The 26,109-nt window shown below is 36.8% G+C and overlaps 1 protein-coding gene, 1 non-coding gene and 1 pseudogene across 2 annotated transcripts in view; 2 read left to right on the forward strand and 1 right to left on the reverse strand.

The window, feature by feature from the left end:
* Nucleotides 1–26,109, reverse strand: part of AR (androgen receptor) — a 186,478-nt gene that overhangs the window by 87,144 nt on the left and 73,225 nt on the right. The window lies entirely within an intron of this gene.
* LOC144309243 (U6 spliceosomal RNA) lies at nt 13,401–13,507 on the forward strand. The gene has a single exon (XR_013375304.1). It is a non-coding gene; the product is annotated as a U6 spliceosomal RNA (small nuclear RNA).
* On the forward strand, nt 21,842–24,059 carry LOC144307665 (60 kDa heat shock protein, mitochondrial-like; annotated as a pseudogene).

Genomic DNA, 26,109 nt, shown 5'->3' on the forward strand with positions numbered 1-26,109 from the left:
TGTAAGCCATCTAGATGTCTTCTTTGGACAAATGTCTGTTCATGTCTTCTGCCTATTTCTTACCTAGAATTTTTTTGTTTTAGGGGTGTTGAGTTTGATAAGTTCTTTATAGATTTTGGGTACTAGTTTTTTAACTGATAGACATTTGCAAATATCTTCTCTCATTCTGTAGGTTGCTTTTTAGTTTTGTTGACGGTTTCCTTTGCTGTGCAAAAGCTTTTTATCTTGATGGAAATCACAGTAGTCTTTGCCCTTTTATCACTTGCCTTTGGAGACATGTCTTGCCAGAAGTTGCTATGGCCGAGGCCAAAGAGGTTACTGCCTCTGTTCTCCTCTAGGAGTTTGATGAATTCCTGTCTCACAGGTCTCTCATCCATCTTGAGTTTTTTTGTGTGTGTGTGTATGGTGTAAGAAAGGGGTCCAGTTTCATTCTTCTGCATGTGGCTGTTCAATTTTCCCAACACCATTTGTTGAAGAGACTTTTTTTCCAGTGGATATTCTTTCCTGTTTTGTCAAAGAGTAGTGGACCATAGAGTTGAGGGTCCATTTCTGGGTTCTCTGTTCTGTTCCATTGATCTATGGTTTCTTACTGTGCCAGTACCATGTTGTCTGGCTGATTACAGCTTTGTAATATAGCTTAAGTCGGGCATTGTGATGCCCAGCCTTGGTTTTCTTCTTCACCATTCCTTTGGCTATTTGGTCTTTTCTGGTTCTATTCAAACTTTATCATTGTTTGTTCTAGCTCTGTGAAAAATGCTGTTGTTATTTTGACAGCGATTGCACTGAATGTGTAGATTGCTTTGGGTAGTATAGACATTTTCACAATGTTTGTTCTTCCAATCCATGAGCATAGAAGGCTTTTCCATTTCCTTGTGTCTTCTTCAATTTCTTTCATAAATACTTTATAGTTTTCAGAATACAGATATTATACCTTTCATTAGCTTTATTCCTAGGTATCTTATTGTTTTTGGTGCGATTGCAAATGAGATCGATTCCTTGATTTCTCTTTCTGCCTCATTGTTATTGTATAGAAAGGTGCTTAACTTCTATCTATTGACTTTATATCAGGCGACTTTGCTGAATTCCTCTATCAGCTCTTTAATTTTGGACTGGAGTCTTTTTGGGTTTTCTACATGGAGGATCATGTTGGGTGCAAAGAGTGAGAATTTAACTTCTTCTTTGCCACTTTAGATGTCTTTTATTTCTTTTTGTTGTCTGACTCTTGAGGCTAGGACTTCCAATACTCTGTTGAACAACAGAGATGAGAATGGACATCCCTGATGTGTTCCTGATCTTAAGGGAAAGCTCTCAGTTTTTCCCTGTTGAGGAATGTATTCACTGTGGGTTTTTCATATATGATTTTTTATAATATTGAGGTATGTTCCCTCTATCCCTACACTGCAGAGAGGTTTTATCAAGAAAGGATACTGTATTTTGCCAAGTGCTCTTTCTGCTTCTATTTAGAAGATCATATGGTTCTTGTCCTTTCTTTTATTAATGTAGTGTAAAACATCAATTAGTTTGTGGATGTTGAAACACCACTGCAACCTAGGAAAAAATTCCACTTGGTTGTGGTGAGTAACCTTTTTCATGTACCGTTGGATCCTATTAGCTAGTATCTTGGTGAGGATTTTTGTATATGTGTTCATCATGGATATTGTTCTGTAATTCTCCTTTTTGGTGCGGTCTTTGATTTTAGGATCAAGGTAATGCTGCCCTTAGAGAATGAGTTTGGAAGTTTTCCCTCATTTCTACTTTTTGAAACAGTTTCAGAGGAATAGATATTAATTATTTAAATGTTTGGTAGAATTCTGCTGGGAGGCCATCTGGGACTCTATAAACTTGTTTCTTGGAGATTTTTGATTACTGATTCAGTTTGTTTGGTGGTTACATGTCTGTTCAGGTTTTCTATTTCTTCCTATTTCAGTTTGGGTAGCTTATATATTTCTAGGAATGAATCCATTTCTTCCAAATTGTCTAATTTGTTGGCATATAATTGCTTATAATATACTCTTATAATTCTCTTTATTTCTTCAGTGATGGTTGTGATCTCTCTTCTTTCATTCATGATTTTGTTAATTTCGATTTTTTCTTTTTGATAAGTTTGGCTAGAGGTTTATTGATCTTATTAATTCTTTCAAACAACCAGCTCCTAGTTTCGTTGATCTTTTCTACGTTTTTTTTTTTAATTTCTATTTCAGGTCTAATCTTTATTATTTCTGTTCTCCTGCTGGATTTAGGCTTTGTTATTGTTTTAACAGCTCCTTAAGGTTTAAGGTTAGGTTGTGTATTTGAGACTTCTTATTTCTTGAGAAAGACTTGTATTGCTATATACTTCCCTCTTAGGATCACCTTTGCTGTATTTCAAAGGTTCTGAAGTATTGTGTTATCTTTTTCATTTGATTCCATGTATTTTTAAAATTCTTCTTTAATTTCCTGGTTGATCCATTCATTCTTTAGTAGTATGCTCTTTATTCTCCATGTATTTGTACATTTTTTCTTCCAGTTTTTTCCAATTTTTTTTTCTTGTAGTTGATTTTAAGTTTTAAAGCATTGTGGTCTGGGTTCTTGGGTGCCTCAGTCAGTTAAACCATCTGCCTTTGGCTCAGGTCATGATTTCAGGGTCCTGAGATCAAGCCCCACATTGGGCTTCCTGCTCAGCAGGGAGTCTGCTTCTCCTTCACCTCTGTCCCCCACCCCCAACTCATGCTGTCACTCTCAAATAAATAAATAAAATCTTTCAAAAAATAAAGCATTGTGGTCTGAAAATGCACGGAATAATCTCAATATTTTTGTACCTGGTAAGACCTGATTTGTGACCCAGCATGCGATCTATTCTGGAGAATTTTCCATGTGCACTGGAGAAGAATGAGTATTCTGTTGCTTTGGGATGAACTGCTCTGAATATATCTATGAAGTCATTTGCTCCAGTTGTCATTCAATGCCCTTGGTTAGATCTGTCCATTGCTGTGAGTGGGGTGTTAAATCCCATATCATTGCATTATTATCAATGAGTTTCTTTTATCTTTGTTATTAATTGGTTTATATATTTGGTTGCTCCCAAATTAGGGGCATAAATATTTACAATTGCTAGTTTTCAATTGTTAGACCCTTTATTTATCCTTTATTTATTTATTATGATATAATATCCTTCGTCATCTCTTATTACAATCTTTGGTTTAAAATCTAGTTTGTCTGGTATAAAGATGGCTGATCCAACTTTCTTTTATTTTATTTTCTACTAGCATGATAAATGGTTCTCCACCTCCTAATCTTCAATCTGGTGGTGTCTTTGGGTCTAAAATGAGTCTCTTGTAAGTAGTATATCTTGTTTTTTTAAAATCCAATTTGATACGCCATGTCTTTTGACTGAAGCATTTAGTCTGTTTACATTCAGAGTAATTATTGAAGGATATGAAGTTAGTGTTATTGTGTTCCTATAGATTGTCTCTGTTTCTTTCTGGTCTTTGTTATTTTGGGCTCTCTCTTCCCTCAAAGAATTCCCTTTAATATTTCTTTCAGGGCCCATTTAGTGTTCATAAATTCCTTTAGTTTTTGTTTTGTCCTGGAAACTCTTTATCTCCCCTTCTGTTCTGAATGACAGCCTTGCTGAATACAGTATTCTTGGCTGCATATTTTTCCCACTTAACACGTTAAATATATCATGCTAGTCCTTTCTGGCCTGCCACGTCTCTGTGGACAGGTCTGTTGCCAGCCTTAAGCATCTACCCTTGTAGGATAAGGACCACTTGTCCCGAGCTGCTTTCAGGATTTTCTCTTTATTTTTGAAACTTGCAAGTTTCACTATTATATGTCAAGGTGTTGACCTATTTTTATTGATTTTTTTGGGGGGGGGTGTCTCTGTGTCCACTGAACTTCTATGCCTGTTTCCTTTACCAGATTAGGGAAGTTCTCAGTTACGATTTGTTCAAATAAACCTTCTGTCCCTTTCTCCCACTATTCGTCTTCTGGGACCTCTATTATTCAGATATTATTTTACTTTACTGAATTCTTGATTTCTCGAAGTCTTCCTTTGTGATTCAATAGTTGTCTTTCTTTTCTTCTTCCTTATTCTCTATTATTTTGCCTTCTACATCACTGACTCTCTCTTGCCTGTTTTATCCTCAATGTTAAAGCCTCCATTTTTTACTTCATCTCAGTTATAACATTTTTAATTTTAGCCTGATTAGATTTACTTCTTTGATTTCTACAGTAAAGGATTCTCTAGTGTCTTCTACACTTTTTTTGAAGTCCAGCTAGTACTTTTATAATCGTTGTTTTAAATTCTAGTTTAGTCATCTTACTATTGATTATATCCCTGGTGGTGACTATTATGTCTTGTTCTTTCTTTTGCAGAGAGTTTCTCTGTTTAGTCATTGTTTTCAGAAAAGAAAGGAAGAAAAGATTAAAAAAGGAAAAAAGAAACCACCACCAACCTCAGAACGTATTTCTGGTATGCTGTGTATACTCTGCTGTTGTGTGTTGGCTGCTCTCTTCCACTGGTCCTTTATCTACAGAGTTCCTCCTAGCTTGTTGTGGGGAGTATTTGGACCTTTAAGTAGGTGTACTTTGATTTGTTTGTGAAAATAAGCTTTGCATCTGCCACGTACTTTTACTCCAACTAGTAGACTCTTTCCTTAATCCTCAGATCTTCTCCCTAGCTGTTCAAAATAGTTGAATGTTGATCTAGCTATACTCAAGGACCTGGTAAATTTAGGGTACCCCTGATACTCCACCATCTTAACTCTAGAAGCCCTTTAATCTTGTTTTATTGTTTTAAGGTAGGTGGTGATGTCCTCACTTGAATTACTGATTTTGCCATGAGTCTTCTCTCTTTTTTTAGTCAGTCTAATGGTTCATCAAGTTTGTTGATATTTTCAAAGAAGTAACTTTTGATTTCATTGATTCTTCCTATCCTCTATCCAATTTATCACCCCTCTAATCTTTTTAAATATTTCTTCATGCTTTGTTTTTATTTTGCTTTTTTTAGTTTCCTAAAATGAACAGTTGTTGATTTGATATTTTTTTCTTTGTTAATATAGGTGTCTTAACCTGTTCTGGCTTTTACAACAAAATACCACAGACAGGGTGGCCTATAAACAACATAAATTTATTTCTCACAGTTCTAGAGGCAGGAAGTCTGAGATCAGGGTGCCAGCATTGTTGTGTGAGGACCCTCTTCCAATATGCAGACTTCTCCTTATATCCTCACATGGTAGAAAGGCAAGCAAGCTCTAATCACTTTCTTTTATAAAAGCAATAATCACATTCATGAGGATGCCACTTCATGATCTCAGTACCTCCCAAAGGTGTCACTTCCTAATACCATCACATTGGGCATTAGGATTTCAATATACGAATTTGCAAGGAGACTACATTCAGGCAGCTGCATTAAGCAATTATAACTATAAATTCCCTGTAGGTACTGCTTTAACTTATCTGTATCCCATAAAGTTTGGTATAGTATATTTTTACTGTTACTCACCTCAAGAATTTTCTCATTTCTCCTTTGATTTATTCTTCGATCCACTGCTTATTTAGTAGTGTGTTATTTAGCACTACATACACATTTGTGAGTTTGACATAGTTCCTTCTGCTATTGATTTCTAATTACTTCCATGTGATCAGAGAACATATAGTAATTTTTCCTGAGTAAGTACACTTCACTTCAGATTGTTGCTGACTTTGTTTCCTTTCCAGAGCTCTGGAGAGATTGATTTTCACAATTTTTGCTAGTATGTTTGTTGTTCTTATGAAAAGAGTTTTATGACAGTCTTCATTCTACCATTGTGGAAGTCTTCCTTACATTCCAAAAGCCATGTTATGTTTCACATGCTACAAAAATCACTCCCACCCCAACACACGCACACACACACACACACACACACACACACATACACACTCATCATGTGTCATGAAAGGAAGAAGAAACATCACTTATACCATTCATTCATCCATTCAAAAATTCATATCATTCATACATTATGAAGGGAGAGCTCTGCTAAATGATGGGTATGTAGAGAAAGGCACAGCCCCTGTTTGGAAAGGAGTTTTCAAAGGCTCTTTTTGGGCTAATATAAGTGCACAAATGGTTAATGCAATGTATAGGAAGGAAAATATTATAAAAGGGGCCAAGATGGTTATTACTATAGGAAGAGAAAATTGTGTGCTTTGGTGGGGTACTATAAAATAATGCCTACCAGGTACTAAAATCTTAATACTAATCTAGCTAGGTGTCTTACATACTTGTCAAACATACTCTGGAATAGGTTGGATGAGGATGCCATGATTCTAATGTATTCTTGAGCCACAGACCTGATATGAAGAGACAAGTATGAATAGAAAAATTACTTATCGCTATGTATCAGTTATAGGCCTACTGGTGATTTACATTTTCCTGTAGTTTATATGAACTGACAAACATGCCAGGACAGCTTGAAGGGTGGCAGTAAGACTGTTTTAATCAGTGTGCCTTACCAAAATGACCAAGCTGTCCTTTTCTCCTGGAACCACTTTCAGAAATGGGGCTGAACAGATGAAGGCTTATTACAGTCATGTCCTTACATCTCCCAAGCCACATCTGCTGTATTCTGTGAGCCAAAATCTTTCCAATGGCTTCTTAGTCATCTTAGTCAATCAGCCACGCAACAACTAGCCAGATTCCTTTCTGCAGTGTCATCTAATCTGAGGGATGAGAGATTTTTCCACATTCTTTGCTTCCAGAATCCATTACCAAAACAAACAAACAAACAAAACAAAACAAAAAAGCAGGAAATGAGAAAACAGGTTGTTTTTAATTTACATGTTAAATCTTACTGGACCAATAGTTTCTTCACATCCTCCATTTGAACTTCTGATACTAGAGACTGAGGGCTTACTGTGTAATGGGCGGTACTGTCAAAGATGCTTGATCCTTACAACTACTATTGCAGGATATGCAGATTATGTCCATTTTATAATGAGAAGCCAGAAGTACAGAGACATTGAATAATTTCTTCAAGATTACAGAGCTAGTTAAAGTAGAAGATCAAGGATTTAATGCATGTCTGGCTAACTCAAAAACCTATGCTTTATCTACCATGCTTTATAGCATTGCACTGTCATTGACTGTCAAGGCTGGATGGTTCTCATAGTTCATCTAGCCCAGTATTTTTCACCTTTGGGTGCATGGTAAAATCTTTAGGGGAGATTCCACATCCCCCTGCCATTCTGATTTAATTGAATTTTTAAAAAAGATTTGTTTTTTATTTATTTATTCATGAGAGACATAGAGAAAGAGGCAGAGACATAGGCAGAGGGAGAAGCAGGCTCCATGCAGGAAGCCTGATGTGGGACTTGATTCCAGCACTCCAGGATCACGCCCTGAGCCAAAGGCAGATGCTCAATCACTGAGCCACTCAGGCGTCCCTGATTTATTGAATTAAGATGGGATCCAGGCATCCAATTTTTAAAAAAAGTTGATGTTTATGATGATAATGTCCAATCAGGGATTAAAACCACTGCTTTAGTCTCTTTTATTGTTCAGGGAAATTTGGGAACCAGAAAATGAGAGAATTGACTAGAAGAAACAGTTTCCTAGAGATAGGCCTGAGACTAGAAGCCAGGTGTTATAACTACTATACCAGAGTTCTGTTGTAGAGCAATTATTTACTCACATTCTGTAGACTAAATTTTCCAGTGCCTAGAATATGCGAGTCAATGGGTGGAGACTTGGTGGCTCAGTCAGTTAAGCATCTGACTCTTGGTTTCAACTCAGTTCATGATCTTGGGGTCCTGGGATTGAGCTTCATGTCAGGCTCCTCCTTCAGTGGGGAGTCTTCTTGTCTCCCTCTCTCTCTGCCCCTCCCACCACAACTCTCTCTCTGTCTCTCTCTCTCTGTCTCTCTGTCTCTCTCTATATATATATATATGTACATACATATATACACACACACGTATGTACATATATATCCAAGATAAAAAATAAATCTTTAAAAAAAAGAGTCAACCTATGAAAAATCTATATGATGACCAACATCAAATTGTCACTCGGCTATAGCCCAGAAATCTCTGAGAAAATGCTAATAGCATTAAGTAGCAACCACAAAAATGGATCTCATCCATTATGGAACTACTCTCTTGCTGGAAAGAAATAAACAAATATTTATTGAGTGTCCCACCATGTGGGAGGCACTGTGAAGCACTTAGAATGCATTAAGAAACAAAGACACAAATATCGCTGTCCCTTATCCAACATCTGGTCTGAGGAGATTTACTGCCATACAGAGCAAAGGTTTCAGAGTCCTATTTTACACAGAAGGCCAATGAAGCTCAGAGTTAAAGGCATTTTCTAGTAAGTTGCACTGCAGTATTACAAAAGGCTTTGGGAGAAGAAATACTCAGTTTGAACCCTACTACTACTTATCACTAGCCATGTAACACTGGGCACAAGATGAACCTAGCCTCCTTACCATCAGTTTTTTTTTTTTTTAATCTACAACATGAGGAAAACAATGTATCAGCCTCAAAGGGGTTTTTTGACAAATGTATGAGAAAATGCATAGAAAAAGGTCTAGTACAGTCAAAATAAATTGTCATTTCTCCCCATTTTCCTCATTCCATCGCAACTTTCAATTGGGACTAGAGTCCAGGGCATCTGACTCCCAGTCCAGTAAGCTCTGCAATACACCATACTGCCTCTTCCTCTGTCTGACATTGCAAATGAAGTCAGAAAATCAGCAGCCACTACTATCACTTGTACAAAATTTGTGAAAGCACTAAATAAAATACAATTCTATCTTTAAAGTCACACAATAGGGCAGCCTGGGTGGCTCAGTGGTTTAGCGCCATCTTCAACCCAGGACCTAATCCTGGAGACCTGGGATCAAGTCCCACGTCGGGCTCCCTGCATGGAGCCTGCTTCTCCCTCTGCCTGTGTCTCTGCCTCTCTCTCTCTCTCTGTCTCTCATGAATGAATAAATAATTTAAAAAAAAATAAAAATATAAAGTCACACAATGTAGTTTAAGAAATGTGAAAAGTGTTCAGTCAAGTGTCTGAGCACTTCACAAACCAAGAAAAGAAAGATAACATCATGTGAACAGACATAACTCAGGTAGTAATGAAATGCTGATGAGATTCCAAGTTCAGTCCACAATCTGAAATCCAAAATGAGACATTTTATGTTGGTTCAAAGAACCTACAGAAACTAGGAAAACAGCCTCAATGATACTCACCAGCAATAGGGTTTACCCTGTTTCTTAAACACACCAAGAGTAAGGCCTGATCCAAGACCAAGTACTAACTTGATACTTAGGAAAAGTGTCCTGCTCCCCAACATGTGATATTGATTTTGACTGTGGGGACAGGGGGCTATTGGCAGAAAATAAAAATCCCCTATCCCATGTCACTGCAGTACATATCGTAACATATGGCCCAATAATAACTGATATTTACTATGCAGCTGTATGTCCCAGCTACTATACTACATTCTACATAACTTAACCTCATTTAATCTTTACAACAAATTAATGAGGTATGCACCATTACTCCCATTTTATAGAAGAGAGCACTGAGGTCCAGAAACCTTAAGCCCAAAATCCATAGGCAGCAAATGATGGCTATAAGATCTAAACTCAAGTCTTTCTGATTCCACGATCAATTTTTTTGATGAGTTTCTCACAGTGGATAGCAGTTCCCAGTGACTCAATCCAGAAAGCCATGAATTATTCTGGATATAATGTAATAATATACTTCCTCAATGTGTTTCACCTACCATCACCATTAAGTCAATCAGTGACTAGTATCCGTTAATTTACTGCCTAAATAATACCTGCCCCATCCCCACACACAACCTTACCTTCAAAATAATGGCAACATTCTTATTGAAGTTTTTCTTTTTGTCTGATCTTCTTCAATCCATAAGTTACACAGGACCCCAGAGGAATTCTTTCTAAAACATCTGCTCCTGTAACTCTTCTCCTTACGACTTTCAAAAAATAATTCCCTATGGTCTACAGTGGTGGCTAATTCACAGATGCCTCAGAATCCCCCGAGGAGCTATAGAGCTCTGATCCCACCCTAACTTAGCTCAGAGTTGTCTGAATCTGAAGCTACAGGTGAGACCTGAGTATCCATCATTTTATGAAATGCTTAAGTGATCTTAGGCAAGCACTAAAAATCTCTTGGCCAACAGGATACAAATTCAAAGCATTAGCTTGGCATTCAAGGCCTACTTATAGCTCCTTATCTCTTCAACAAACTTTCTCATGTGCCCTTCGAGCCGTACCACGCTGTTTCAGTTCTTTAGTCTTAATTCTATTTCACTCCTTTGTGTTTCTGCTCACATAGTCATTCCCTCTAACTGAAATGACCTTGCACTGCTCCCAACTATTTGTCTCCCTTACCACATTATCTCATAACTCAGGTCCCAGCCCAGGACACCATTACCTACTCCATGAAGCCCTTCTTGACTCTGTATCTCTTAGCTAGAATATGATCACCCCCCCGCAACTTGTACAGTTTTCTTTCAGAACATCAATAATGTCTCATATCACAAAAAATCTATGTATGTATCTGTTTCCCATCCATCATGGGGACTTCATAGATGAATTTCCAGTGTCTAGCTTAGATACTGCCTAAGTACCTCCCACTAAACTCACCTTCTTTCTTTCCTCCTTGATTTACTCTTCTTGAGCCTCACAACAAAGTTTGAAAACAGCCATCTTACCTTTTAAACAACATCTCAATTTGAAGGCCAAGATAGATCCTAAACAACTTTTGAGTCCTAATTAGGACATTGTTAAACTATACCAGATAAATGAAAACCTTTCTATAAAAATACCAAATATTGGTACACTTGGAGGTGGCTCAGCGGTTGAGCGTCTGCCTTTGGTTCAGGGCCTGATCCCGGGGTCCTGAGATCGAGTTCCATATCGGGCTCCCTATGAGGACCCTGCTTCTCCCTCTGCCTATGTCTCTGCGCCTCTCTCTCTCTCTCTCTCTCTCTCTGTGTCTCTCATGGATGAATAAATAAATCTTTTAAAAATACCAGATAGTTAATATCTATTTGATCATAGTATCTCCCACTTCCTGCCTACAAGTTCTTCCTCATATCTAATCCAAATCCCTGAGATTATTGTTTTCCTTTGTCCTCAATAGAAATGGTGAACAGCTCCTTGACATACTCTTACCTTGCCTTACTTTCTTTCTATATTACAGTTAAACACAGAGTCAAACAAATGTATTCTAGGATAAAGCCTGAGAAGGAAAATGTGTCATACTTGGCATCTTTTTGAACTAGGTGAAAGTGAAGTGGTAAAGAGCTGATGAAACTGTCATTGTTAGATAAACATAGACGAATCATTCAACTCTATGAACAAGCTCCTTCCATTTTGCAAAGTGATCATGTGGACTCTGACACAGTACCTTTCTCGTTCCCCTTTCCTATTATTATGAATGGATAAGCTGCTGTCAGACAGAGCCTGCTTTCCCTTATCCCTGGCCACTGTTTACTTTCTTCACAGTTTCTGTTCTGGAATATGCTTTTGTATGTTGTCTAGGAGTTGGAAGCCTCAGATTCCATCATAAATCGTGATACTAACTTGCTGCCATACCTTGGACCAAACACTTTTTATTTTGACCCTTAGTTTTCTCATCTTATAAAACCTGCATTAGCAGAGCACTTCAAGTACATAAAGCACACTGATACATGTTTATCTCATGAGATCTGCATAACCATTCTATAAGGCAAACAAATGAGCCAGAGAAAGTTTGGGGAGGTTAAGTAAGTTGTCTAAGGTAGAGCAGCTAGAAAGTAGTAAGGTTGTAATCTGAACTCTGGTTTTAATTCCTAATCTGGCACTCTTTCTATTATACCAAACTGCCCTCTGGTAGCTCTATATACCATAAACCAGGCACCTTTAGATTAGTGATACAATGATGAAAAAGTCAGATGCTTCCATTTGGGGGGGGGTGCATGAAACAAGCATAGAAAGACTAAAAAATAAAAATACATAAATAAATAAATAAATAAATAAATAAATAAATAAATAAATAAATAAATAACTAAAAAATAATTTCAGATATCAATAAGTACAGCAGAGTAAGGAGATACACAGTTGACTGAGAATTATCTTATTTCATCTCCCCCACAACCCTGCCATATAGAAATTTTCATTAACCACTATTCTCCAGATGATCAAAAGAAGACAGAGGAGCTAAGCTAAGCCAGTGAGTAACAGAGCTGAGCCTAGACACAGTAACTTCTGACTGTGTGCTCCATGCTTCTTCTATTTTGCTGCTTTACTCCTGGTACTAGATTTCTAGGCCTCCATGATTCGGTCTCCAAATGACTGACTCTTGAGTACTTGGTTCAATAATGCCCTATCTCTGAAGGTGGATGGGATATAGGCTAAATGCTCTGTGATTGCGAGATCAGGAGCACCAGACAGCTTTCAAAGCAGAACCAGGTTGTTAGTTGATTCACTTGTATATCTCTATCAATTCCTTGAGAGTAGCATAATTTTTTTGTTTACTGTTCTACCCCCAGTGCCTAGCACATGGCTTGGCTCCTAAGTAGTGTTTGTTAAATATTTACTGAATCCAGTGGTGCCTCTGTGGCTCAGTTGTTTAGGCAGCCAACTTTTAGGCTCAGCTCAGGTTATGATGTCATGCGTTGTGGGATCAAGCCCCGTATGGGGTTGCAAGCTCAGGAGGGAATCTGCTTGAAGACTCTCTCCCTCTGCCCCTCCTTTTACTCATGCGAGCACTTGTGCTCTCTCTTTCTCTCCAATAAATAAATAAACCTTTGAAAACTATTTACTGAACCTGTAAATGAATGAATGAATGAATGAACTAATGAGAATACAAATTAACATAGCTTAAAGAAAACTAGGTTTGTGTGTTCCTGGCAAAGGAGCTAAAATACCCTTAACCTCCCCTGAGAAGCAAGCTTCAGCTGCTTTCTCCCAGGAATAAACAAGGCATGACAAAAAGCCAGGTAGGAGCTGACATCAGAAGGTGAGAAAAGGAAACAACCAGCATAACCAGATAACTTGAAAATGAAATGCCCCCTCTAAGAAGTAGTTAGGAGAGGACAGTGATAGAATTTTCTTCCTCTCTCAGCTCTGGAAAGCTATATTTTGTTCTCCATACTTCTTAGGCAATGAGGATTAGTGGATCTGAAATGTCGTTCTTGCTTCCTGCAGTTTGGAAATTGAAAAGGGCAGTATTCTATCTGATGAGGACTGGAGTGGTCTGGAGACCTTTCACAAGGTTATGTAATACTTGGCTGCCTGGGGCCCTGTGCTCCTCTTTCATTAAATGTCCTAAACACAATCAATCAATCAATCAATCAATCAATCTTCTAAACACAATTTGCCTAGATGCTTGTGCTATACACATATAAAAACAGAGTGTTCTCGTGTTCACTTCAGCAGCACATATACCAAAATTGGAACATTATAGAGAAGATTAGCATGGCCCCTGTGCAAGGATGATATGCAAATTAGTGAAGCGTCCCATATTAAAAAACAAAACAGGGTAGCCTGGATGGCTCAGCGATTTAGCGCCACCTTCGGCCTAGGGTGTGATTCTAGAGACCCAGGATCGAGTCCCACGTCAGGCTCCCTGCATGGAGCCTGCTTCTTCCTCTGCCTGTGTTTCTGCCTCTCTGTGTCTCTGTGTCTCTCATGAATAAATAAATAAAATCTTAAAAAAAATAAAAAAATAAAAAACAAAACAGTGGTCTCTGGACATCTACAACTGACTTGAATAGAGACAAAAATTACCCATGTAAAGAAAGAAAGCTAGTATTTACTTAACACCATATGCCAGCACTGTGATACCTATAGTCACACATATTGAGCAACTACAGTTCCCATCTATGAAGTGGAGATAGTCACAATACCTACCCACCTGGTTGTTATGTCGATTTTTAAAAAAAGATTTATTTATTTATTCATGAGAGACACAGACTTAGAGATAGAGAGGCAGAGACATAGGCAGAGGGAGAAGCAGGCTCCTCACAGGGAGCCCGATGCAGGACTCGATCCTGGATCCCGGGATCATGACCTGAGCCAAAGGCAGGCACTCAACCACTGAGCCAGCCAGGCATCCCCGTTATGTGGATTAAGTGAGCTAATTCACATTAGATGTTCTGCAAGTACATGTAATATGCTCTGAGTAACAAAATAAGGTGCTACAGTACATCATCACTATCATAATCATCATTATTCTCATTGTCACCATCATCTATGTACAGTGTATATTTTAGGTGCTTCCATATCAATTATCATAATGTATCCTCTCCACACCCTTGCCTGGTAGAAATGATAGATGAAGAAAACTAAAGCAAGCTGAGACCATAGTAACTTGTCTAAGTTTCTGCAACTGGGAAGAAACACATCAAGACATAACAGGTAGGGGCACCTGTGTGGCTCAGTCAGAAGCGTCCAACTCTTGGTTTTGGCTAAGATCATGATCTCAAGGTCATGAGATCAAGCCCCGTGTCAGGCTATGCATTTAGCATGAAGTCTGCTTAGGATTCTTTAGGTCTTCCTCTCCCTCCTCCTCTACCTCTCCTCCCTCACTCAAATGAAATCTTAAAAAATAAAAAGAAAAAAGAACTAACAGGTATATCCATTTGATTATTCCTTCACTGTATACACACAAGGTCAAAATAAACCCAAATAAACCACAACTAATAATAGATATTCAGAAATCCTGGATGTTTTACATTAATACCATTTGTACACCAGTGTTGGAAGAAAATGTAATTCTATCTTAAAATTCTGTCTTTATTCCTAGATAAGCAAACAGTTGTGGATAAAGCTGAAAAGAAAAACCCAATAAGAATATTGTTTGGGATTTGGAAGGGAAAAAACATGCTTTTATAAAAGTGTAAGCAAAATTAGAAGTTTTAATATAAGATATGCTAAAGTTCATTTATGCTTAAGGAAGAAGCACATTTTTATAATGAGCCCCTTTAACCATGGAACTGGTTTCTTATAGATTTGTATATAGGTAACAAAATTGCCACATTATATATTTGCTATAGCTCATTGTCTTTATCAAAGCCTTCACGCTCATTCAAAAGGTGGCAACTGAATTCTTCTATGGGCCAGGGATACAGATAGGAGGCAGCAGACCCTGTTTCTTAAAGTCACCACAGGCTAAAGCAGTTATTAAAACATAATTTGAAAAAATTCATAATGAGAATAATACAGAGTGATGTAAAAACATGGTAGTGGGGGATAACACAATCTTTAATGGTTTCATTGAGCTGTAATTTACATCCATAAAGTTCACCATTTAAATAAAAAATAAGTATACATATAATTTAATGTTTTTTTTAACATATTTACAGAGTTGTACAAATGTCATCACTACCTAATTCCAGAAAATTTCATCACTCGAGAACAAAGCCCCATACTCACTAGCAGTCACTCCCATCCTCCCCTTCCTGGTGCCTCTGTGAACCTCATTTACTTTATGTCTCAATGAAATTGGCCTATTCTGGCCACTTTATATAAATGAAATCATAAATATATGGCCATTCATGACTGGCTCCCTTCATTTAGCATGATGCTTTCAAGATTCATCCATGTTGTAGCAAGTATTGATACTTCATTCCTTTTAATGAAAGAGTTAGATTTTATCACAAGGATATACCACCTTTTGTCTATCTATTCATCAATTAGTGGACATTTGGGTTGTTTCTACCTTTTGGCTGACATTAATAAAGCTGTCATAAACATTGAGAAGTTTTTATGTGGATATAATGCTTCCAATTATCTCGTATACAAGGTCATTTTAAGATATGATTTTCAAACATGCTCTCTCTTTCTGTAGGTTGGGTTTTCACTTTCTTGACTATAAAATTTGCAATACAAAAAACTTGGTCTACTCTGGAAAATGTTTAATGTTCACTTGAGAAGACTTTGTTTTCTCCTACTGTTGAGTGGTATACTCAATAGATATCTATTAGTTCTACCATAATACTTCTTAGCACCATCCATGCCACTGCAAATGGCAAGATTTCATTTTCCATGGCTGAGTAATGTTTCATTATATATATGTACCACCTCTTCTTCATCCATTCATCAGCCAATGGACACTTGTGCTCTTTCCATAATTTGTCTACTATAGGTAATGCTGCTATAAACACAGGGCTGCATATATACCTTTGAATCAGTACTCTTGTGTTCTTTGGGTAAATACCTAGTAGTGCAATTGCTGGTTCATAGGGCAGTTCTATTTTTAAATTTTGAGTAACATCCATACTGTTTTCCAGAGTGGCTGGACCAGTTTGTATTCCCACCAAAATTATAAGAGGGTTCCCTTTTCTCTGTACCCTCACCAACACCTGTTGTTTCCTGTGTTGTTAATTTTAGCCATTCTGACAAGGGTGAGGTAATCTCATTGTAGTTTTGATTTGTATTTCCCTGATTATCAGTGATGTTAAGCATTTTTTCATATGTCTGTAAGCCATGGAGGTATCTTCTTTGTAAAAATGTCTATGTCTTCTGACAATTTTTAACTGGATTATTTGGTTTTGGGGTGTGGAGTTTTAGAACGTCCTTGTATATTTTGGATACTAACCCTCTATCAGATATCTTACTTGCAAATATCTTCTATTTCATAGGTTGTCTTCTAGTTTTGTTGCTTGTTTCCTTCAGTATGTAGAAGCTTTTTATTTTTATATAGTCCCAATAGTTTATTTTTGCCTTTGATTCCCTTGTCTCAGGAGACATATCTAATAAGAACTTTCTGTAGCTAAGGCCAAAGAGGTTACTGCCTGTGTTCTCCTCTAGGATTTTGATGGTTTCAGGTGTCACATTTAGGTCTTTAATCAATTTTGAGTTTATTTTTGTGTTTAGTGGTCCAGTTTCATTCTTTCGCATGTTACTGTCCAGTTTTCCCAAAACCATTTGTTAAAGAGACTGACTTTTTCCCATTGGATATTCTTTCCTGCATTGTCAACTATTAATTGACCATATAGGTGTAGGTTCATTTCTGGGTTCTCTAATCTGTTTCATTGATCTATGTGTCCATTTTTGTGCTGGTATCATACTGTTTTGATCACTACAGCTTTGTCATATAACTTGAAGTCTGGAATTATGCCTCCAGCTTTTTTTTTTTCTATCTCAAGGTTGCTGTGAGTATTCAGTCTTTTGTGGTTCCAACAAATTTTAGGATTGCTTGTTCTAGTTCCATGAAAAATGTTGTTGGTATTTTGATAGAGATTTCATTAAATGTGTAGATTGCTTTGGGGAGTATAGGCATTTTAACAATATTTATTTTGCCAATCCATGAGCATGGAATGTTTCTCCATTTCTTTGTTGTCATCTTTAATTTTTTTCATCAGGGTTTTACAGTCTTCAGAGTATAGGTCTTTTACCTCTTTAGTTAGTCCTAGGTATCTTATCGTTTTGGTGTAATAGTAAATGGGATTGTTTTCTTAATTTCTCTTTCTGCTGCTGCCTTATTGGTGTACAGAAATTCAACAGATTTCTATATGTTCATTTTGTATCCTGCAACTTCAGTGAATTTGTTTATCAGTTCTAGTAGTTTTTTGGTGGAATCTTTTAGGTTTTCTGTATAGAGAATCATGTCATCTGCAAACAGTGAAATTTTTACTTCTTCCTTCCTGATTTGGATGCCTTTTATTTCTTTTTGTTGTCTGAGTGCTGGGGCTAGGCCTTCCAATACTATGTATAATAACAGTTGAGAGGGTGAAAATCCCTGTCTTGTTGCTGACCATAGAGGAAGAGCTCTCAGTTGTTCCCTATTGAGGATGGTATTAGCTGTGGGTTTTTCACAGATAGCCTTTACTATCCTGAGGTATAACTCAGTCGGAGAAAGACAAATACCATGTGATTTCACTCATATATGGAATTTAAGAAACAAAACAAATGAACATAGGTGGAGATGATAGATAGATGATAGATAGATAGATGATAGATAGATAGATAGATAGATAGATAGATAGATAGATAGAAGATAGACAGATGATAGATAGATGATAGATAGATACCAAGAAACGGACACTTGTTATAGAGAACAAGCATATGGTTACCATACATGGGTGGGGATGGGTAAAATAGATGATAGGAATTAAGGAGTGCACCTGTTGTGATAAGTACTGGATATCATATGGCAGTGGTGAATCACATCTGAAACTAGTATTACATTGTATATTAACTAACTACAATTTAAAAAAAAAAGATGTCTATTAGGTGTAGCTATTTTATTTTATTTTATTTCATTATTCAAGTCTTCTATTTTATTGCTGATCTGTCTAGCTGTTCCATATAATGAATAGAACTTCCCAACTATTATTGTTGAACTACTTTTCTATATTTTGTTGCATATATTTATACCTGTTATATCTTCTTGATTGATTGATCCTTAATTATTACAGTATGTCCTTTATCTCTAATAATAGTTTTGTCTTAAAGTTTATTTTGATTAAAATTAATAGTAGCCATTTCAGGCTCTCTTTTGGTTACTGTTTGCATGAAATATCTTTTTCCACTCTTTCACTTTTAACCTATTTGTGTCTTAGAATCCAAAGTGAGTCATCCATAAACAGCATATATGTATACCTTGTTTTATTTATCTGTGATGAAAATCTCACTTTTTTATTTATTTACTTATTGTCATTTAATGTTATTGTTGCTATAGTTAGAATTACCTCTTCCATTTTCTTGTTTTCTGTATTTCTCTTTACTACTTTGTTCTTCCATTATTTTTTTGCCACCTCTTTTTGCTAAAGTAGGTATTTTCTGGTGAGCAAGTTTAACCATGTTTTTAATTTTTGTAAACTATACAAATTTTTTTTTCTCAGTGGGGGCACCTGGTGGCTCTGTCAATTAAGCATCTGACTCCTGATTTTGGCTCGGGTCATCATCTCAGGGTTGTGAGACTGAGCTCTGCATTGGGCTCTGCACTGGACATGGAGCCTGCTGGGGATTCTTTCTCTCTCTCCATCTCCTCCTGCCTCACCTTCTCTCCTTTTCTAAAAAATTTTTTTTCTCAGTGCTTGCTCTGAGATTTCTAACATGCATTTAATAATCAGAATCTACCTCAGGTTTATACTAAATTCCAAGAGGTATTAAAACTTAATTCTTCTATAGATCTATAGTCTCCCCTTGTATAATAACTGTTATACATAATTTGTCTATATTATTACCAAACAATGCATGTCTTATACTTTTTGCTTTATATAATCATATGTGTATTAAGTAAGCTAATAAAGGAGAGCACAGTTTATAGAGATTTTTATGTTAATCATCATATTTACAATATTTTTTTCATTTCTTTCTGTGGAGTTCATTTTCTATCCGATACCATTTCCATACTCCATTTTAGCTTAATTTCCACTCTTGTTCTTTGCACTTTATTATATTTACATCTATTTTACAGATATATTTCTAGATGTGATAGACCCAAGAATTCAATTGTACTGATAGCGTTTCATGCAATTAATTTTTATCAAGAAAAAAAGCAATATGAAATTCTTTTTAAAAAGATTCACTTATTTTAGAGAGAGAGCATGAGCAAGAGGGGCAGTCGGAAAGGGAGAGAGAATCTCAAGCAGACTATACGCTGAGCACAGAGCCTGATGCAGGGCTTGATCTCAGTACCCTGAGATCACGACCTGAGGTGAAACCAAAAGTCAGATGATTTAACAATGAGGAACCCAGGTGCCCCTGTAATTCTACTTTTTATCATTATCTATATAATTCCCTCTACTATGGTCTTTATTTTTTCATGTGGATTTAAATTATCGTCTGGTACCATTTCTTTTCAGTATTTCTTCCAAGGCATGTCAGCCAGCAACAAATTCTAGCAGTTTCTAATTATATGGAAATGTTTTTATTTCACTTTCACTTCTAAAAGATAATTTTAATGAGTACTGGATTATTGGTTCACAGGTTTTTTGTTAAGCACATTGAATATGCCACAACACTGTCTTCTGCCCTCCATTATTTTTGATGAGAAGTCAGTAGTTAATCTTATTGCATTTCCCTTGTCATTTTTCTTTTGCTAATTTCAAGATTTTCTCTTTACATTTGCCTCAACATTTTGAGTATGGTGTGTCTGGGTATCAATCACTTTGCATTTTTCCTGCTTGGAGTCTGTTGACCTTCTTTGATATGTAGATCAATATTTTGGATCAAATTTGGGAAAATATTACTGTTTCTTGAAATAATCTTTCTGCTCTTTCTCTTCTTTTCTTCCGATACTCCCATACACATATGTTGGTACACTACTAAGGTATCTTACATTTCTCTGAGCTTATTAATTTTTCTTCATTCTTTTCCCCCTTTCTGTTCTTCCAAATTCATACTTTCTATTGAACTATGTTCAAGTTTGCTGATTCTTTCTTCTGCCAACTCAAATTTATTCTGGATCCCCTCTAGTGAATTTTTCATTTTAATGATTATACTTTTCAACTCCAGATTTACCATTTGATTCTTCTTTATAATTTCTATCACTTGACTGTTCTCTGATGAGAAATTTTTCTCATGCTTTCCTTTAGTATTTTAAAAATTATTTCCTCAGCCCATTGAATATATTTAAAGTAGATATAAATATATTACTTTGTTTAGTAAGTCCAACATCTCGGCTTCCTCATGGACAGTTTTTGTTGACTACTTCTTTTTCCTGTGTATGGGCCGTACTTTCTCTTGTTTGTACGTCTCATATTTTTTATTTTTAATTTATTTTTATTTTTTATTTAAATTACAGTTAGTTAGCAGTGTAGTATTAGTTTCAGGTGTACAATATAGTGATTGAACACTTCCAAAGAAGAAAGCTAAGAACCACATATCATAATTTTTACTTGAAAAGTAGATATTTCAGATACTATATTGTAACAACTCTGGATGCTAATATGCCTCTTTCTGGAGCTTGTTCTTCTTTTCTGTTTGGTCACTTGTCTACTTAATGACTTGGCTGAATTAGTTTTGAGAGGTCTATTTCCCCCACATTGTAAAGCTTCTGATGTCTCTGCTTAGATATGTTTCCTTGTTTTTAATCTTTTAGATTTGTTTCCTGTATGTCAAACCCAGATCTACAAAAACCACTTTTTAGTTAAAGTGTGTGCTTTAAGCCTGCTTAGCCAGTTACATTTTTACTCTTTACCACTGGATGTGCATGTGGTTTGAAGGCTACTTTCATAGTTCTGGGAGTTTAGAATTTTCCCCACATTCAGATAGGGCCAAGTCTCTCAGATGTTCACTCTCTTTTCAGAGAGTGTGGCTCTGGGCACAGCAGAGGGAGAAGCAGGCTCCATGCAGGGAGCCTGATGTGGGACTCAATCCTGGGACTCCAGGATCGTGCCGTGGGCCAAAGGCAGGTGCTAAACTGCTGAGCCACCCAGGGATCCCTTCAATATGTATTTTTTTAAAGTCAGAAAGCTCTTTTTATAAAACAAACTGGTTAAACTAAATTATCACTGGAATAGGCCTCAGGAGCACAGAGTCCCAGTCTGCATTTTTACCATTAGCTTGCTGTGGTACTTTTATAGTCCATTCCCTTCACTGGGACTTAATTTCTTTTCCTCTGCAAGAAAAAATGAAAAAGATATGAAGGGAGGAAACTTGAGTTATGCAATGCCTAAAATCCCTTTTAGCTCTTACATCCATAATTGAGCCTTTTGGCAAAAAGATTTCTAATATATGATTTAAATAAAACCCATCTAGAAAGACCTGCAAAGCACGGATCTCCAAACTCAACAGCCATAATGGGAAAGAATGATTAATTTAACTATATAATTTAAGATTGCTCGACAGATCCTTCACTCGCCTCCAACAGCCTGCCTCACCACCCGCACGCTCTGCCACTATCCCGCAGATGCTTCAACTACCTGCAGTCCTCCACCAAATTAGGCCAGTGTCCAGAGCACTGTTTCTCAGCTCATTCTCTGCCAAGGATATAAAATTTGGTGCAGATGCCTGAGCCTTAATGCTTCAAGGTGTAGATCTTTTAGCTGATGCCGTAGCCGTTACTATGGAGCCAAAGGGAAGAAGAACAGTGATTATCGAACAGAGTTGGGGAAGTCCCAAAGTAACAAAGGATGGTGTGATCGTGGCAAAGTCAATTGACTTAAAAGACAAATAAAAAAATATTGGCGCTAAACTTGTTGAAGATGTTGCCAATAATACAAATGAAGAGGCTGGGGATGGCACCACTACTCCTACTGTCTTGGCATGCTCTATTGCCAAGGAAGACTTCAAGAAAATTAGGAAAGGTGCTAATCCTGTGGAAATCAGGAGAGGTGTGATGTTAGCTGTTGATACTGTGATCGCTGAACTTAAGAAGCAGTCTAAACCCGAGACAACCCCTGAAGAAATTGTTCAGGTTGCTACGATTTCTGCAAATGGAGACAAAGAAATTGGCAACATCATTTCCGATTCAATGAAAAAGGTTGGAAGAAAGGGTGTCCTCACAGTAAAGGATGTAAAAACACTGAATGATGAATTAGAAATTATTGAAGGCATGAAGTTTGATCGAGGTTATATTTCTCCATACTTTATTAATACATCAAAAGGTCAGAAATGTGAACTCCAAGATGCCTATGTTCTATTGAGTGAGAAGAAAATTTCTAGTGTCCAGTCCATCGTACCTGCTCTTGAAATTGCCAATGCTCACTGTAAGCCCTTGGCCATAATTGCTGAAGATGTTGATGGAGAAGCTCTGAGTACACTCATTTTGAATAGGTTAAAAGTTGGTCTTCAGGTTGTGGCAGTCTTTGGTGACAATAGAAAGAACCAGTTTAAAGATATGGCTGGCTATTGCTACTGGTGGTGCAGTGTTTGGGGAAGAAGGATTGACTCTAAATCTTGAAGATGTTCAGCCTCATGACTTAGGAAATTTGGAGGGGTCATTGTGACCAAAGATGATGCCATCTTTGGAAAAGGAAAAGGTGACAAGGCTCAAATTGAAAAATGTATTCAAGAAATTATTGAGCAGTTAGATATCACAACTAGTGAATACGAAAAGGAAAAGCTGAAGGAAATAAAAAAATAAATCCGATCAAAAAAAAAAAAAAAAAAAAAAAAAAAAAAAAAAAGGAAAAGCTGAAGGAAGGCCTGGCAAAACTCTCAATGGAGTAGCTGTGTTGAAGGTTAGTGGGACAAGTGATGTTGAAATCAATGAAAAGAAAGAGTTACAGATGCCCTCCATGCCACAAGAGCTGCTGTTGAAGAAGGCACTGTTCTGGGCGGAGGGGGGTGGGGGCCTGCTTCGGTGCATTCCAGCCTTGGATTCAATAACTCCAGCTAATGAAGATCAAAGAATTGGTATCAAAATTATTGAGAGAACACTCAAATTTCCTGCAATAACCATTGCTAAGAATGCAGGTGTTGAAGGATCATTGATAGTTAAGAAAATTATGCAGAGTTCCTCAGAAGTTGGTTATGATGCTATACTTGGAGATTTTGTGATTATGGTGGAAAAAGGAATCACTGACCCAACTAAGGTGGTAAGAACTGCTTTATTGGATGCTGCTAGAGTGCCCTCTCTGTTAACTACAGCAGAAGATGTAGTCACCGAAATTCCTAAAGAAGAGAAGGACCCAGGAATGGGTGGAACGGATGGAATGGGAGGTGGTATGGGAGGCAGCATGTTCTGATTCCTAGAATAGTGCTTTACCAGTCTTAATGAACTGTGAGAGGAAGCTCAAGGCTGTGTTCCTCAACCATAACTTCAGAAAAGTCAGTTGAAGGAAATGACTGAAGAAAAGGCTGGCTGATGTTTAAGAAAATCGCTATAACCATCAGTTGCTGGTTTCATTTGACAACGTATAATGGATGGATTATGGCTGTCATTATCCATGCCTACAGATAGTTTATTTTGTATTTTTGAATAAAAAGACATTTGTACATTCCTGATAACTGAGTGCAAGAGCCATGGACCAATGTACTGCTTTCAACTTCAATCACTGAGGCATTTTTACTACAATTTTGTTAAAATCAGGATTTTAGTGTTTGCCATCACCAGACGAAAAGTTAAGCAGCCTTTCTGTGGAGAGTAAGAATAACTGTGTACAAAGTAGAAAAATATCCAATTATGTGACAACCTTTGTGTAATAAAACCTTGTTTAAAGTTAAAAAAAAAGATTGCTGGACAGAGAAACATAAAGCTGAAAGATAAATTGGGAAAACTATTTGTAACACATATGACAAGGAGCCAAATTCCTTGATATACAAAGAGCTTCATAAATCAATAAGAAACAGATGAAAAGCTAAACAAAAACAACAACAGATGGGCAAAAGCCAAGAACAGTCAGTTCAAATGGAAAGAAATACAAATGGCCAATAAACATGTGAAAAGATGCTCATGCTCACTCATAATTAAAGAGAAGAAACTTAAACTATGATAAACTTTTTTTAACCTGTAAGATTTACAAAGATTTAAAAGTTTCATAGTATCCAATGTTTGCAGTTTCTTTGGCAAGGTGAGAAGTAGTATCTACCAGATTTAAAATGCATACATTGTTTTATTCAACTATTTAACAACTAAGAACTCATATTTTTCAAAAGTATGCTAATAAAGATAATACAATCATATTAACAATTGTTTTATTTTCTATGTGCCTGACACTTAAAGTATAAACTCTTACATTCTTAATATATATATCATTAAGAATCCTTATAATGGCCTTATACAATAGAGACCATTGGTATCTCAATTTCTTTATAAGAAGATATTCAGGCCCAGAGGAATTAAGTATTTTGCCCAAGGTCATACAGTAAGAAGATGGTGGCACCAATAGTTGGATGAAAATACTCTGGCCTTAGAGGCATTTCCCTTAAACACTGTATATATTGCCCCTTGAGGATGTTAACTGCAGCACTACTTTTAATACCAAACAAGTCAGGGAGAAAAACAAAATATCAGTAGTGGGAAGTTACAAAATAATTAGCAACTGGCTAAATCTAAAAATATATAAGATCCTGAAATTTCTAAGTCTCGGTCAGGGATTTTTAGGAATATACAAAATCGCTCCTTCCTTTCTGGTCTGTAGAAATTGATCTATCTTCTGTATGTCCCGTAAGTTAAAATGCCCTCTTATTGAAAATAATTTAATTGGGAGAAGGGCGGGGGGTGGGAGTGAATGGGTGACGGGCACTGGGGGTTATTCTGTATGTTAGTAAATTGAACACCAATAAAAAATAAATTTAAAAAAAAAGAAAATAATTTAATTCTCATGGTCTCTTTTTATGACCCTTAAATGAACATTTAAAAGTAGTCTGAATAGACATTTTTTTCAAAGAAGACATCCAAGTGGCCAAGAGACACATGAAAAGATGCTCATCATCACTAATCATCAGGGAAATGCAAATCAAAACAACAATGAGATGTTACCTCACACCTGTTATGTTACTATCAAAAAGACAAGAATTAAGCATTGGCGAGGGCATGGAAAAAAGGGAACTGTCATGCAATGTTGGTGGGAATGTAAACTGGTGAAGCCACTGTAGAAAACAGTATGGACATTCCTCAGAAAATTAAAAATAGAAATAACATACAATTCAGTAACTCTACTGTTGGGTATTTACCCAAAGAAAATGAAAATATTAAATCAAAAAGACATATACATCCCTATGTTTATTGCAGCATTATTTACAATAGTCAACCTATGTAAGCAACCCAAGGATCCATCAATAGATGAATGGATAGAGAAGATGTGGTACATACACACACACACACACACACACACACACACACACACACACACACACACTAGAATACTACTCAGCCATAAAAATAATGAAACCTTGCCATTTATGACAACATGGATGGACATCAAGGCTATTATGCTAAGTGAAATAAATCAGAGAAAGATAAGGACCATACGAATTCACGTATATGTGGAATCTAAAATATAAAACACATGAACAAACAAAACAAAGCAAAAAAAAACAGAAACAGACTCATAAAGAGAACAAACTGGTAGTAGTCTGTTTTGGGGTGATGGACAAAATGGTAAAGGTGGAGCATCTGTATGGCTCAGTGGTCGAGTGTCTGCTTTCGGCTCAAGGCAAGATCCCAGAGTCCTGGGATCAAGTCCCACATCTGGTTCCCAGTAGGGAATGTGCTTCTCCCTCTGCCTATGT

Source organism: Canis aureus, chromosome X, assembly GCF_053574225.1.
Source record: "Canis aureus isolate CA01 chromosome X, VMU_Caureus_v.1.0, whole genome shotgun sequence".
NCBI lineage: Eukaryota > Metazoa > Chordata > Mammalia > Carnivora > Canidae > Canis > Canis aureus.